This window comes from Schistocerca serialis, chromosome 4 (genome assembly GCF_023864345.2).
Source record: "Schistocerca serialis cubense isolate TAMUIC-IGC-003099 chromosome 4, iqSchSeri2.2, whole genome shotgun sequence".
Lineage (NCBI taxonomy): Eukaryota > Metazoa > Arthropoda > Insecta > Orthoptera > Acrididae > Schistocerca > Schistocerca serialis.
The window spans coordinates 286,731,490-286,746,822 of NC_064641.1; the positions used below are offsets into that span (position 1 = coordinate 286,731,490).

Genomic DNA, 15,333 nt, shown 5'->3' on the forward strand with positions numbered 1-15,333 from the left:
TTGACAGCACCATTGGCAAAAGTAGTGTGAATCTTCACGCCGGAAGCCTTCAGCCATCATTGCTGATGGTTCTTATTCAAAATTTAAGGAGTGGCTTGATATGGATCTGAGACCTAGAACATTTTTATTATCAGTCAAAGATGCTACCCCTAGAACACAGGTCAAAGTTTAAAACACTTCTGTTTATGGCCTGTAGGTTGACAGAAGTGTTCTCTAGCATGCTTCAAAATCTATTAATGAAGTACTGCACTTGAAGAACTGTTCAATGTGGCTTAATTTAGGTACAGTGACAATGACTTTATTTGACTTTTTTGTGTATATAGTCACTCCCTGTTTCCTTACATTAGGCCTAACTTGTATTGTATAATGGAATATTAACTTTTATCTATCAATGGATATTTGTTAAATTTTTATGACCTCCAGATGATGTTCTGTTATGAACAGTCCATCTGTAAAAGTACCTTTAGATTTTAATTACCTGCATTGATATATGATGATCCACTTTCTTACTTAATAAGCTTGCTATGTTCTGAAGAAAAAATCTAAATGCATCACAGTTGTCACCTTTTGTGCAACTTGAGCTGCCTTTTTTCTGCTGGTTGTTGCAACTGTGACTATAATTATTCAGCAGCTCTGTCATTCAGAAAAGTTTTCTCCATAAAACGCCTAATGAAAATATTCAAAATTATGAGAACCTGACAGACATTGCCTTTTTTTTCCCACACTGAATGCTTCTGGACATTAATTGTGCAAGTGCTGTTGCTGCAATTGGCAGGTAGGGTATACATGGCCTTCATGAGAGGAAGAGAGGGAAAGATAGGTCGGCTGACCTTACAGAAAATGTATGGATGGGCCACCATCACACAGAATCAGCGTTCAAGCAAGCTGTTATGAAAGAAGTTAAAATAACAGAAGAGTTGTAAAAATACTTAAGAATACAAGGAAAAGTAAGGTTAGCTTATTTCATCAGAATATTAGAGGACTGATACCTTTTTTTATGTTAGAGTAAGCCTTCAGACACCCCATTATGAAAGAATTTAAAACTACAAAAGAGTTACACAAAATGCTTAAGAATGTACAGAAAAGTAAGGTTAGCTTATTTCACCAGAAAATTAGAGGACTGATAATCAGGTAGAAGAACTTCTTCGCTGTTTAGAATATCTGAGCAGCATGTAACCACAAGGCTAGAGAAGTTAAATATAAAAGATTACACTCTAGAAGATTACTTTTGTAGAACTAATATGGAAACAGGAGGAGTTGTTACACTTATTAAAGCAGTACACAAGTTTAGAAACATTGAGATAGGTAGATTTTGTAGTGATCAACACACAGAACTGTGTGCTTGTGAATTAATGTTGAACAATAGTTCACTCTTAATAGTAACTGTATACACATACCCATTGAGATAAGTAGATTTTGTAGTGATCAACACACAGAATTGTGCGCTCATGAATTAAAATTGAACAATAGTTCACTTTTAATTGTAACAGTATATAGATACCCAGTGGAAAATTTTGAATTGCTTGTCAGAAGTTTGGATTCCTTAGTAAGCTATCTATCAGGTAGCAGCCAACAGTTAATAGTCTGTGGTGGTTTCAGTGTATATTTTCTGAAGGATCATGCTAGGAAAAATGATCTGGAAGCCTTATTTGGATCCTACAATTTGATCTCAGTAATTAACTTTCCAACACAGGTATATAAAGATGGTTGTACCCTAATAATAATGTTTTCTTTGATGAAGCTGAAAGCAAGGGAATAACCATACATCGAGTAATAAATGTTGTCTCTCATGATGGTGCACAGTTAGGATAAATGAGATGGTGCCTTACAACATAGATACTCCTCAGTGGAAATCATTTATAATAATTAATGAGCCCAGAACAAATGTTCTTAAGAATATTTTATAAGAGATGACCTCAGATGAAATTGATAATGAACCAATTGCTGACACAAAATATGATCTATTCCATGATAAATTCATATCATTATTTGAACATAGCTTTCCACATAAGCTGACATTTAAGTTGCTGTGTAAAAATCCTTGGAGCACTAGAGGGATGAAAGTACCTTGTGAAAGAAAAAGAGAATTGGGTCTGTTTGCAGGAACAAGTAAAAATCCTGCACTAGTTGCACACTACCAAATTACTAAGAAAAGTTATTAAAAATCAAGGGACATGCACATTATGTCAGAAATCAATAATTCTGACAACAGTCTTAGGGTATATGGAATGTAGTGAAACTAGAGATATGATAACAGGCCAAATAACAGGATAACACAACTATTGATTGAAATGGAAAGGCAATAAATAATGAGCCACAGGTAGCAAATGAATTTAATAACCATTTCTTTCATAGAGTAGAAAATATATGGACAAACAGATCAAGAGAAAATGCACACCAGCATACTGAAAACGCAATGCTCATAAAATTCAACCACACGAATATATCACCAAATTCTATCCCCCTGCCCCCCCCCCCCCCCCCAAAAAAAACTATATATATTCCCTCAATAATAAAAGTTCATATGAATGTGATGGTGTTTCCCACAGAGTACTAAATATCTGTTCCCATGTAATATAAGCTGTGTCTTTTCTGAAACACATAATGCATCACTTACTCATGGCATTTTCCCAGAGAGACTGAAATATGTCATTCTTAAACCCCTCCATACTAAAGCTGATAGGAGGGAAATTCATAATTACCAGTCTGTTTCACTGCTGACATCATTTCCAAAGTTTTTGAGTAGGTGATGTATCTGGAATAGTATCCCATCTGAGCCACAATGATATCCTCAGTAAATCACCGTTTGCATGTCAGAAGAGTTGCTCTACTGAAAATGCCATTTACACATTTACTCAATAAATTTTACAAGCAATAAATAACAAAATAGCACCAGTTTCTATTTTCTCTGACCTATCTAAGGCATTTTACTGTGTAAACCACAATACCCTCCTAGATAAACTGTGGTTTTATAGAGTAATGGTACAGCCAAGTGATCGATTTCATATCTAACCAAAATAACACAGACGTTTGTACTTAGTAATGCTACTGATGTAATCAGGGGAGATTTATTTGACTGGAGAGACACCATGACTGGTGTTCCCCAAGGGTCAGTCTTAGGTCCACCATTGTTCCTTGTATTTGTAAATGATCTGCCAACTAACATACAACAAGCAGAATTACTTCTTTTTGCAGATGACAGTAGTACTGTAATTAATCAAAGCGAATGAACAGCAGCAGAAGAAATGGTAAACAAAACTAGTTAATGTGCTATTGGATGATGAAGGGGTGTGCTCCTTTGTAGCTGGTTCTTAGGGGTGGTGGGAACCAATAATGCCATATGGAGTAATGTTCTGGAGTAACACATCCTCAAGGGAAAAGCCTTCATTATTTGAAAATGTGCTGTGTGAATAATATGTGGTGCTCACCCACAATCATCTTGTAAACGTCTGTTTAAGGAGTTGGGCGTCAGGCAGTCAGCTTCAAATGTTGCTTCTCTATATTTTCTCAATAACATTTCTCAAAAAAAAAAAAAAAAAAAACCATTGCCTTCCCTCCAGGGATTCCCATTTGAGTTCCCAAAGCATCTATGTAACATTTACATCTTGCTCAAACCAACTGGTACCAAATCTAGCAAACCGCCTCTGATTTGCTTCGATGTCTTCATTCAATCCAACCTGGTATGGATCCCAAACACTTAAGCAGTACTCAAGAATAGATCACACCAGCATCCTATATGCAGTCTCCTTTACAGGTAAATCACTCTTTCCTAAAATTCTCCCTATAAACCAAAGTTGACAATTCACCTTCCCTACCTTAGTTCTCAAATGCTCGTTCCATTTCATATCACTTTGTGACATTATGCCAAGATATTTAAATGACTTGACTGTGTCAAGCAGGACACTAGTATACTGTATCCAAACATTACAGGTTTAATCTTCCTACTCATCCACATTAACTGATATTTTTCCACATTTAGAGCTAGCCACCATTCATAACACCAACTGGAAATTTTGTTGAAGTCACCTTGTATCTTCCTATAGTCATTCAACTTTGACACCTTACAATCCACCACAGCATTATCAGCAAACAACGGCAGATTGCTGCCCATCCTGTCTACCAAATCATGTATGTATATAGAGAACAACACTGGTCCTAACACACTTCCCTGGACCACTCCTGATGACATCCTTGTCTCTGATGAACATTCGCCATCGAGGAAAACATACTGGGTACTATCACACTCGTGTCCAAAATTAAAGCAACAAAGTGCTATTTCTCCATCCTGTGTCTAATTCATGATGCAGTCATACAAACTGGCAACAGATATCCATATGATCATGTTCTGCGCAGAAGATGGTATTACAGTCAACAGACAACCACGTAAACAATGATGTCATGGCATCTATCAAACAGGGTAGTGTTTGCTGGGAAGTCCCATAACCACAATTACTGTGTGCACAGTCACAGATGGTGCAGTACAGCACAGAGAAGAAATCTATTGGACACTCTGCAATGGGGGGCTACAGAAAGACAGAAAGAATGGAAGCAGGACAGTTGCAAGCTGATGTTGCCCTATGGCTTACTGTGGATTGTTCTGTTGTTTCTCAGATGTTGCGACAGTTTATAGAGAACAAAACTGTATCCCAAAGACCAGGGCAGGGCCAACCACATGTGATATCAGAAAGAGAGGACTATTAATTTGGCTATAAGGGCATAATGGTAATGCCTTGGTACTGCATGGTAACTGGCACCTGACCTCACAGCACCCACTGGATGTGTTGTATTGAGGCAAACGGTAAACAGAAGGCTACAGTAGGATGGCCTTTATTGTTGGAGACCCGCTGTATGTTTACCTCTGATGTATCTTTACAGAAGGGAATGTCTAGAGCAGAGTTATCAACATGCCACCTGGACGATTGAACAGAGTTGGTCTGTTCTTTTCACAATGAGTCATGATTTGGTCTGGAGAGCGATTCTTGGCGGATTAGCATCTGGAGGGCACATGGAAAATGATTTTGGGACCCAAACAGTGTGGAAAGAGACCAATATCAGGGTGGATCCTTAATGCTGTGGGCAGGGATTATGTTAACCACTCCATCACCTGTTTGTGAAATTGTATGGGTGAATCGGCGAGGTTTACTACTGTTAGGTATCATGATGAGATCTTGGGACCTCATGTACAGTTGTTGCAAGGTGCTGTGGGCTTGGACTTTGAATTCAAGGATGATAATGCTCAACCTAGTAGATCACAGGTGATTGATCTTTTCTTAGAAATGGAAGATATTGCATGTCCAGCATGGCCTGCTCGCTCCCCCAATTTTAATACCTTAGAGCATGTCTGGGATGCACTAGGGAGGTGGTTACATCACATCAGCATCCATCAACCACTCTCCAAGACTTGTGAGCAACTCTACAAGAAGAATGGGCTTTATTGCCTTACCATGAGATTGATGATATCATTCACAACATGCCCTGTCATTGTCAGGCCTATATTGTTTCCAGAGGAAGCCACATCCCATACAGAACACATTAACCAGTTTCAGAATCTGTGTGCGAACCTGTTAAGTTGGAACGAATGAAGAACACCTGTGTCTATCATTATGCTTGTTGCAGTTGTTTATGCTCTGCATTCTATACATTGTTCCTACTTTACTATCACCTGTTTATAGTGTTTTGTGGCAGAATAAATGTAATCTCGCTAAATTTCCATTTGTTGCTTCATTTTGGACCCCAGTTTACTTAAGAATTCTTTAAGCCACACACATATCCATGAACTTATTCCATATGCTCGTTCCTTATTACAGACTGTAATAAGGCACTGTGTCAAATGCTTTCCGGAAATCTAGAAAAATGATATCTACTTGTTGCCCTCCATCCATTGTTCACAGTATATCATGTGAGAAAAGGGCAAGCTGAGTTTCACATGAGCGTCTAAAACCATGCTGATTCATGGACAAAAACTTCTCAGTCTCAAGAAAGTTTATTATTTTCTAACTGGGAATATGTTCAGAGATTCTGTAGCAAACTGAAGTTAGGGATATTGGTCTGTAATTTTGTGGGTCCATTCTTTTACCTTTCTTGTATACTGGTGTTACCAGCAATTTTTCCCAGTCACTGGGGACTTTGTGCTGGGCGAGAGATTTATGATAAATGCAGGCTAGATAAGGAGCCAATGTTGTAGAGAACTCTTTGTAAAATTGAAGAGGTATTCCATCCAGGCCTGGTTTCTCTATGCCAGGGATGCTTATTGCTACATCATCCGTATGGGGCTCTGTCCAATGGTCAAATGATGATATGTTTGTATGACTCTCCTGAAGTATGTATTTAGATGTTTGACAGAACATCTCAAACAATACTTGATTTGTCATGTTTTCATACTAGTGTGAAGAGCGTACCCAGAAATGTGGTTGGTGTTTTCTCAATTGTGTAGCTGAGTTTACAGTCTGAACTGTTCCTGGCACCCCTCCACCTCCCACAATAATCACTATATGATTTTCTATACAAAGATCATTCCCCATAGAGCCTAAACCAATGAGGTTGACTTAAAAATACTAGTTACCTTTATCCACATGAGAATATTGCAATATTGCTCTAGTGTTTATCTAAAAGTTCATAAAATATCAAAATGTCAAAACATTTCCAGAAGTATCAAGTCTCCCATATCTCATATGAGCAACGTAGTACAGTGCTCTTCCATTCAGAGGGAACAGTGATTAAATTCTCAGGCAACCATAAAGATTTAGTTTTTTCAGTACTTTCCCTAATTAGCTTGGGGGAAATGCAGGGATGATTCCTTTGAAAGGAATACACCTCATATCCTTTTCCCATTCTTCTGAAATTTAATCTTATGCTCTGATTTCAATGATCATATTGTCAATCAGGCAAAGATCCTTAATCTTCCTTTCTTCATTTCCTGTGCCTCAGGAAGATTTAAAATTATGATGAGCACCTGTGGTAACCACGGTCTCACATCCTGAGTTAGCACTGGTGCTTATGCTATAACAAAAGCCATAATGCCATGCTTTGTGCACATCCCAAAAGGTATTATTCCTTGCAAGAAATTCATGATAATCATTTCTATGGCAGGGTGAGTTAAAGTTTGGCATCAGTAAAGAACTTGTAAGCTGTATATACAATGAGCAGCTGTAGTTCATCATTATTTTCATCTTCCCTTCCATGAATCAGGCTATCTGCTTGTTGCATCTTCAAAGGTTATTGATGAGCCCTCCTCATTTTGAGTCCATCACAATTTCTTCATTCTCTCAAGTTGTATCTCAACAGTTGTTGTATAGCTGGATGGATAAAAATCTACTCACTAAGTGGCGCAGGAGAACACACATATATAAATGTTAGGGAAATTTTGAAGCTTTCAAATCTAGTGGCTCCTTCTTCTGGCAGAAAGATTGAAGGGGAAGGAAGAGGGATGAAGAAAAATTACTGACAACATTTAGGAAATGGGGAGAGGTTGGAAAAGTTACCCAGAAGCCTGGGTCAGTGGAGACTTACTGGGCAGGATGAGAAGGAAAGACCGATTGATGGAGACTTCGCTGAGTGAGATTTGAAGACCAACGAACTTAGAGGTACAAGATGTGGTAATAAGCAAGACAGATATTACTGACAAAACATCATGCAAGAGTTAATAAGAGTGGAAAGACAAGCGTATTGTATGTGGTAAATGTTGGGGATGAGGAAAAATAGACAGGTTAAAAAATAAAAGCTATGGGAAACAAAAGATATAGAAAACTAAAAGGGAGTGAAGAAGGGAATAGTTACCGAGAAGAGATGCTGAGACCAAAGAAATTAATATAAATTAAAATCAGGTGGGTGGTGAGAACTGAGGATATATTGTGATGCCAGTTTCCATCTGCAGAGTTCTGAGATGTTAGAATCTGAAGTAAAAATCCAGATGACACATCTGGGGAAACAGGACCCAGGACCATGACTGTCACGTAGAACATGATCTGCAACAAGATATTGTGTGTTGCCAGTGTATACCTCTGTCTATATCCAAGAAATCCTGACTGATAACTTTGTGGTAGTCACACCAGCTTGAAAGGTGGAATGGTGTTTACATAACAGCTGGAACACAACATCTGTCGTTTCACAATTGGCTCTCACTTTGATAGTGTTTTTTTTACCAGTTACAAGGTTGGTAGGAGGATGCGTAGGGAAAGTCTTACAGTGGGGACAGTCACAAGGGTGGGGCCATAGGGCAGGCAAATGGGTGCAGAAGAGGCATAGGATCTATCCAGGATACTGCAGAGATTGGGGAGGCAACTTAAAACTATTTTAGATGTGGTGGGCAAAATGTTGGGCAAAATGGACCTTATTTCAGGGCATGATTTTAGGAAGCCATAGCCTTATCAGTGTAGCTGATTGATACATTCAAGACCAGGATAACATTGAGTGACAAAAGGTGTACTCCTAAGTTGTTTTTTGGAGGGATCAAAAGTACCAGGATTGGATGTGATGGCCTAGAAAATCTGATTTTGAACTAAGATGGAGTAGTAATTACATCCAGTGAAGACTGAGGTGAGAATGATGGCATAATGCAGTAAAGAGTCTGCATCTGAAGAAATATGTTCCTCTTAAATACCAGGGCTGTATATCAGATAATGTTTGACTTGGAATGGATGGTGACCATCAGAATGTAAGTACTATTGTTTGTTAGTAGGTTTAATGTGAACAGAATAGTGTAGCTGATCCTTGGTGAGGATGAGGTCAAAATAAAGGAAAGGTGCATGTGATTTGTAATAGGACCATGTGAAATTTAATTGGGAGAATGTATTTAGAGATTCCAAAAATTTTAACAGGTCATCTGCATGATGACTGCATATGGCAAAGATGTCATCAATGTATCTAAATAAACCAAGAGCTGAAGGCTAATGGATCCCAGGGAATATGCTTCCAAGTGGCCCATGAAAAGGATGGTGTAGGAAGAAGCCATTCTGGTTCCCGTGGCTGTACCCCTGAACTGTCTGTATGTCTGCCTCTCGAAGGTAAAGTAGTTGTTGGTAAGTATAAAATAGATTACGGTGAGCAGGAAGCACGTCATAGGTTTGGAATCAGGTAGGTGCTGGTTGAGGTAATGTTCAGCAGCAGACAGACCATGTACATGGGAGATGTTGATACAGGGGGAGGTGGCATCAATGGTGACAGGCAAGATGGGATGGGCAAAGATTCCAAATGATCTAGGAAATGGTTGGTGCCTTTAATATAGGAGGTATGCCTTTGTACTATGGATTGCAGGTGCTGATCAACTAAGGTGGACATATGTTCAATGGGTGTTTTGAAGCCAGCAACAGTGGCACAGCCATAATGATTGGGTTTATGGATCTTAGGAAGAAGAGAAAAGGTGGGGGTGTGTGGTTTGGATGGGGTAAGAACTTCTATGAATTGAGGTGTTAGTTCTTGTGAGGGACCTAAGATTTTAAGGAGGGCCTGTAGGTCAGTTTGCAACAGGGTTCTGATGGCAGATGCTGTACACAGAGGCATCAGACAGCTGATGCAAACCCTTGCTTACATATTCCCTTCAGTCAGGTACCACAGTGGTAGACCCCTCATCAACTGGGAGGATAATGGTAGAGTCATCAGCTTTTAGGGAATGAAGAGTCTGGAGTTCTGCAGAGGTCAGGTTAGGGTCATGTTTTAGGGACCTGAGAAAGCACTGTGAAGCAATTTCCTTCTCATCCCAAATGGTAAGTCTTCCCTGACCTGGGCTTCTGGGTGACTTTTCTGAACTGTACCACTTTCCCTAAACTTCTACAGTCATTTTCCTTCACCCTTCTTCCTTCCCCTTCAACTCTTCTGCCAGAAGAAGGAGCCACTGGCTCCAAAAGCTTGTAAAAGCTAAATACTTTTGTGTGTATGTGTTCCTCTGCCGCCACTTGGTGCATAGATTTTATATCTATCTGTTAACATTATATTATCAATATTATTTTCGTTGTTATAATGCTTAATGTTAGGAATTCTTCGAAGATAGTGATGGTGGATAAGTTAGTATTGTGGTCAGAATTGTTGAAGGCAGGGTTCAATGTCAGGTTAGCTGTCAGAAATATTTTAGGACTGGGTTGCAATGTGATATTTGCAGTTGACATTGCCTGTGAAAGAAAGAAAGTCATTCATCAAAGCAGCATGACTAAATACAGGTTTAGGGCTGAGAGTCAAACCCTTGGATAGCAAAGATAATTTAGGAGAGGAATGTGTCTTATATGAGAGATTGAGAACACTGCACTGATGTGGTAGGCTCTTGTGATTGCGAGTTATTATGGTTATGGGAGGCACTGGTGAAGGCTGAGGAATGTTTAGAAGGTTGACCCAAATTGGTCTGCAGGAGAGGAGTGATGGTTGATCATGTGGCTGTTCAGGGAGCTGGAAAAAAATGGCCACTCTCCTCTAGTATTACCTTTCCTCAACAGGAGTAGTCGAGACCAAAAATATATTTTTGAATTTGAATAGGTTAATATTGTCGCAGCTGTTTTTCTAAAAGAATTTCATATGATTTTGTGCACAATGTATTATATTTCAGGCTAAAATATGTAAAAAGAAATCACTCCATTTTCTTTGTTACAATCGATATGTACTACCTCTGAATGTACAGTTAAAATTATATTTTTTTTAGAAATATTTGAAATTACAAAATATTTGCCACACTTAACATTTCTGTTATTAATTACACAGTTTGGTGCTATTCATTATGTTTATTTCTGGATTCATTTATAAGGTAATAATATAAATTAATAGAAATTTATTTGTCAACAGAATTTGTAAACCCTTTTTGAATGTTGTTATAACCGCAGGGTGAAGTAGTAGTGGGCATGCCTCTGATGTGATTGGACATATTTTTGTATTTTGGAATAACAATTTAATTTTTGGCTTTGTTGATGTGGAAATTGTAAAGACAGTGTAGAAAAATGTGAGAGAATAAATTATTGTGAAGAAAATTAAAAATCTGAACAGGCTTACTTCAAAATTTATTATATCAATTGGAACGACGAGAACTTATAAATTCAAAAATTTCAGCTTTAAGAATCTGCCCCAAGACATGAAGAACTGGAGCCAACTACAAGAAAACAAGATAAGTAAAAAAATTATAGTAAATCATACTCCTCTCAAAGCTTATTAAAAGAGTTACCATAAAGACAGTGACAATCAACAAATGATGTGAGGGAGAGGTAGATTGCGACAGAAAGGAAAACATCACTACTGAGGTTGATTAGGAGAAGATACAATAGTACTTTGAGGTGAAGACTGGACTGTTGTTGCAGTTTGAAATTGGCTTGGCAGAAGGTACTATCCAGCGAAACATGAGGGGCAGATAACTGCAGGATTGCTCTTTCTGCCTGTTTCTCTGTGACTCTACTGTATTGTTTATCCTTTTGACATTTAGTTTTTCTCTAATTTGTTCATTTGTAATTGGGTCTTGGTATGTGCAGTCCTCCACTGTTCTTAGAAATGCCATTTCAGCTCTTGTGAGAACTCATGTTTCACAAGTTTCACTCCTGTACAGCAGAGTTGTCACAGCCATTATTTTATGACACTATTTTTGTTTCCATTCTAACTCCATTCATTAAAGTTCTGTTAATAATGCCACATATAAACTGAAACTGATGAAGTTTGTTGCCTATTATACTGTTATACTGGTAATTTATTTGAATTCTTAAATGATTAAAAACATTAACTTGTTCAACAAATTTTGATCTGACTGACTCAACTTTTTTAAATACCATTACCTTTGTTTTATTAATTGATAATAACATATTGTATTCTTTGCCCAGCAGGTGCAACTTATGTATGGCACATTGGAATTTTTTTTTTCAATGTCAAATACAATAAACTGACCATCTGACAAAATGCAGGTGTTTATGGTTCCTTACTGTGATATCCATAATCCAGGATGTACATATGGCTTCCACTTCCTTAAGATTTCACGTCAGTGACAAATTGCAATAAGCCACAACTGGACTGCAATTGCAACTCCCTAGCTTCTGCACAGGGCTCCTGCAAGCATCCATTGTTATCTTAATTTCCTCAAGATGGATAGTGTCAATGATCTCGAGGTGTGTAGTTCTCACTGGTCTGTATACCATAAAATACTGTTTTGTCGTAAAATTACACAGATCTCAATAAGGAGGAGAATCTTGAGGGACATGAAGTGAGTCAAGGTACATATTAGCAAAAGAGAAGCCACTCTTAGAAACTACATCAACAATTAACTATCACTACACTGTTTAATTTCATTTGTGCTAAAGCCTGCAAAATGTAACTTACTAATTCACAAATTACGCACCTATATGTACCCGGTACTTGAGAATAAGATCACTTTATGATTTCCAACAAACTTTACACATAATTTCAAACCTTTATGAAATTTTTCATCACTGATACCATCAAAATGATTAAAAGAAGAAAGTTTATCACTTTTTAATTTTTGCTGTTCACGCAGTAAAACTACTTCAGCATCAGGTATGACATTTTAATCATTTACTTCTTTACTACTGACACTATTTGCAACACATTTCATAGATGGTATCTAAATATGTCACTGCATATACCTCAAAATTATATTATTGTGCAACATATAATTCAAGAGACATGGTTTCATAAGTAGTAAGATGTGTGAAAAACTAGCTTTTGCTTAAAATGAAGTGCAGATTACCCAGAACACAGTCATTCAATGTTTGATAACAAGTGCACTTAGTGACTTCCAAAACATAATTTACAATATTTTCTAAACTTTTTCTCACTTACATGCTTAACATAAAACCTGTAAGACATTAATTCATTTGTATAGTAATCAGACATTTGAAGCTGTTTTACAAATGGGAGTTTGATTCTTTTAAACAATTGGTGGTGTGGGGCTTCATGCTTTTCTTACTACTAGAGTTCAGTATCAGCATTATTACATTTAATTATTTGCAGTTTATGCTGAAGTGTTTCCTTTTATTTTGTTATATTCAGCATGATAGCCAAAGTGGAAAATTCTAGTGAATCATGCAGGCATACATCACATCTCCTTAAACAGATAATAAGGCTTTTGTATTGGTGAAGTTTTAACTGAATAAAATCAAATATGTATCATGATCAAAAATATTGTCTTAGTAGTAGCATACAATGTGCCAGACTGATAGTATTTTAGAGGTCTTAGTATGCTGAAAAAGTGAGACATTTAAATATATTTATGTCACTCAAACTTCCTCAAGTCAGTCAAAGGTACAATGTTGACATAACTTTATTAATGAAAATCTTTTTAGAATGGTGTGTGCCCCTCTACTCCAGAGGACATCACAGCACACAAACAACTCACTGCTGCATTCCTGCCATGTACATTCTTCTCAGAATTGGACAGTAATGGTACCTCAATATTTACAAGAATACATCAGCATTTTTCAAAGAAATTAGTAACCTACATCTATAACAACAGTGGCCTGTTTACAGTCCACTACTATATGTCATCCAGCTTTACAACACATTGCTAACTGCTATTTTCTGTGACTGTGCCAGTGCCTGTGGCTGTGTAGGTCTTAAAATACTGCTAGGTAAACTAAAATAGTACGTCATTAAAAATTTTCCCCTTGCCTATATGGAGTCATATCTTAACAATGTCAAACAGAGTCTCACATTAGCAAGTGAGAGAACAGGGATAAGATTATATTCAGGGTGGGGTAACATTAAATATGGTGTGCTGCATAGTTTGATGATTGCCCACTCCTGTTGCCATTCTACAGACATGGTTTACACAGTGCATTGGAGTGCACTTCAAAACCCTGAGGTCTGCTGATGATACAACCATATTGTTAAAGTTTCCATACACAACTATACCAGACACAGCCAGGAGGATAATGGAACAAGTTATTACTGGCTTACAGCCGACACCTCAACTTTCAATCTTGCAACAACTCATATCATGTAATTCCAAATGATTACCAGGAATAGAGAGCAATGGGCAAATGCTGGAGGAGGTTCAATTTATGAAGTCCCTGGGTATCCAGACAGGTAATGAACTAAAGTGGCACCAGCAAGTGGATAAGTTAACCAAAAAGCTCAGTTCTGCCTGCTTTGTGCTCAGAAATCTCTTTCTCACTGTGTTGATCTGCAGGCAATATTGCTAGAGTACTTTTCATATGTTCACTCAACTCTATGGCATAATTATCTGGGACATTGTAACCAAAGAGAATATTCTATGAAGGTGTGCAACTAGAATATTGTGTAAAGTTCAAAACAAAAGATCTTGTAGAAGCCTCCTCAGAGATATATGGATTCTTACACGTACATGCCAATGCATATATGGCCTAATGGTATTTGTGGCTAGTAACAAGACTTAATTTAGGATGAACTAAGCAATTAACAGTCACAATACTAGAAGTAGAAATAATTTCCATATAGACAGTACTTCCTTCTCTAGGGTTCAGAATAGAATTTTATGTTCTGGTGCAAAAGTCTGTAACAAGTTCCCAGATGATATTAGCCAGGAAAGTGGAAAACCCCAAACATTCAGAAGAATACCTTAACAAAGCTTTTGGCCAAAAAGGACTTAATCAAAATTAGACAAAACACACACACACACACACACACACACACATTAAAAACACAACTCACACAAACATGACCACAGTCTCTGGCTGCCAAGGCCAGACTTGCCATCCTAGATTAACTCTAATATTTTTATTATATTATATTACATTTTCAAAAATTGGTTATTTTCATTGATATAATATTTGTATTATTGACAATGAAGCTGAAAGCTCAAGTGTAGAGCTGTCATTTTGTTGTGCCAGTCTGAAACTCAATGTCTCCTCTGCATGATGAGTAGCAATATATTCTTATCATAATACTATCATTATTCCATTCTGGATTTTCCATTGTTTAATATTTCTATTACACAGATCCTGACTTTTCCAACTGACAGTGGTTTGTGTAGAGTTACATAAATGCTTTGTTTCAAGTATCGGCTGAGTAGTAAAGGAGGAGGAGCAGTGATTGTTTTCAAAGAAGCTGTTTCTGTCCTCGCGTACAAAGTAATCTCAAAGTAATTACCAAAATTATGAGTTTGAATAGATTAATGCTAGTCATAATTTGTTGTGTGTGTACTTTATCAAAGTAACCAACAGTGAGTGCTTCTGCCTGTAAATATATATCTTGCCTCATTCCACATCCATGGAGGTTTTCACCATTATAGGATTTACAAAACACAATCGGCAAATGAATGAATGAATGAATTACTGTGCTGCTAGAAGTAATTTTCAATCCTTGAATTAGATAACCTGATAATTTGTAAGCATTTATAGTGAGATAGGTTTTTGATTTTCTTATTGACTTGTGAGGATTTCC

At 37.4% G+C, this 15,333-nt stretch overlaps 1 protein-coding gene across 1 annotated transcript in view; it reads right to left on the bottom strand.

Annotated features, from left to right (window-relative positions):
* The window catches only part of LOC126474399 (cationic amino acid transporter 3-like), a 147,107-nt gene that overhangs the window by 50,397 nt on the left and 81,377 nt on the right, over window positions 1-15,333 (bottom strand). The window lies entirely within an intron of this gene.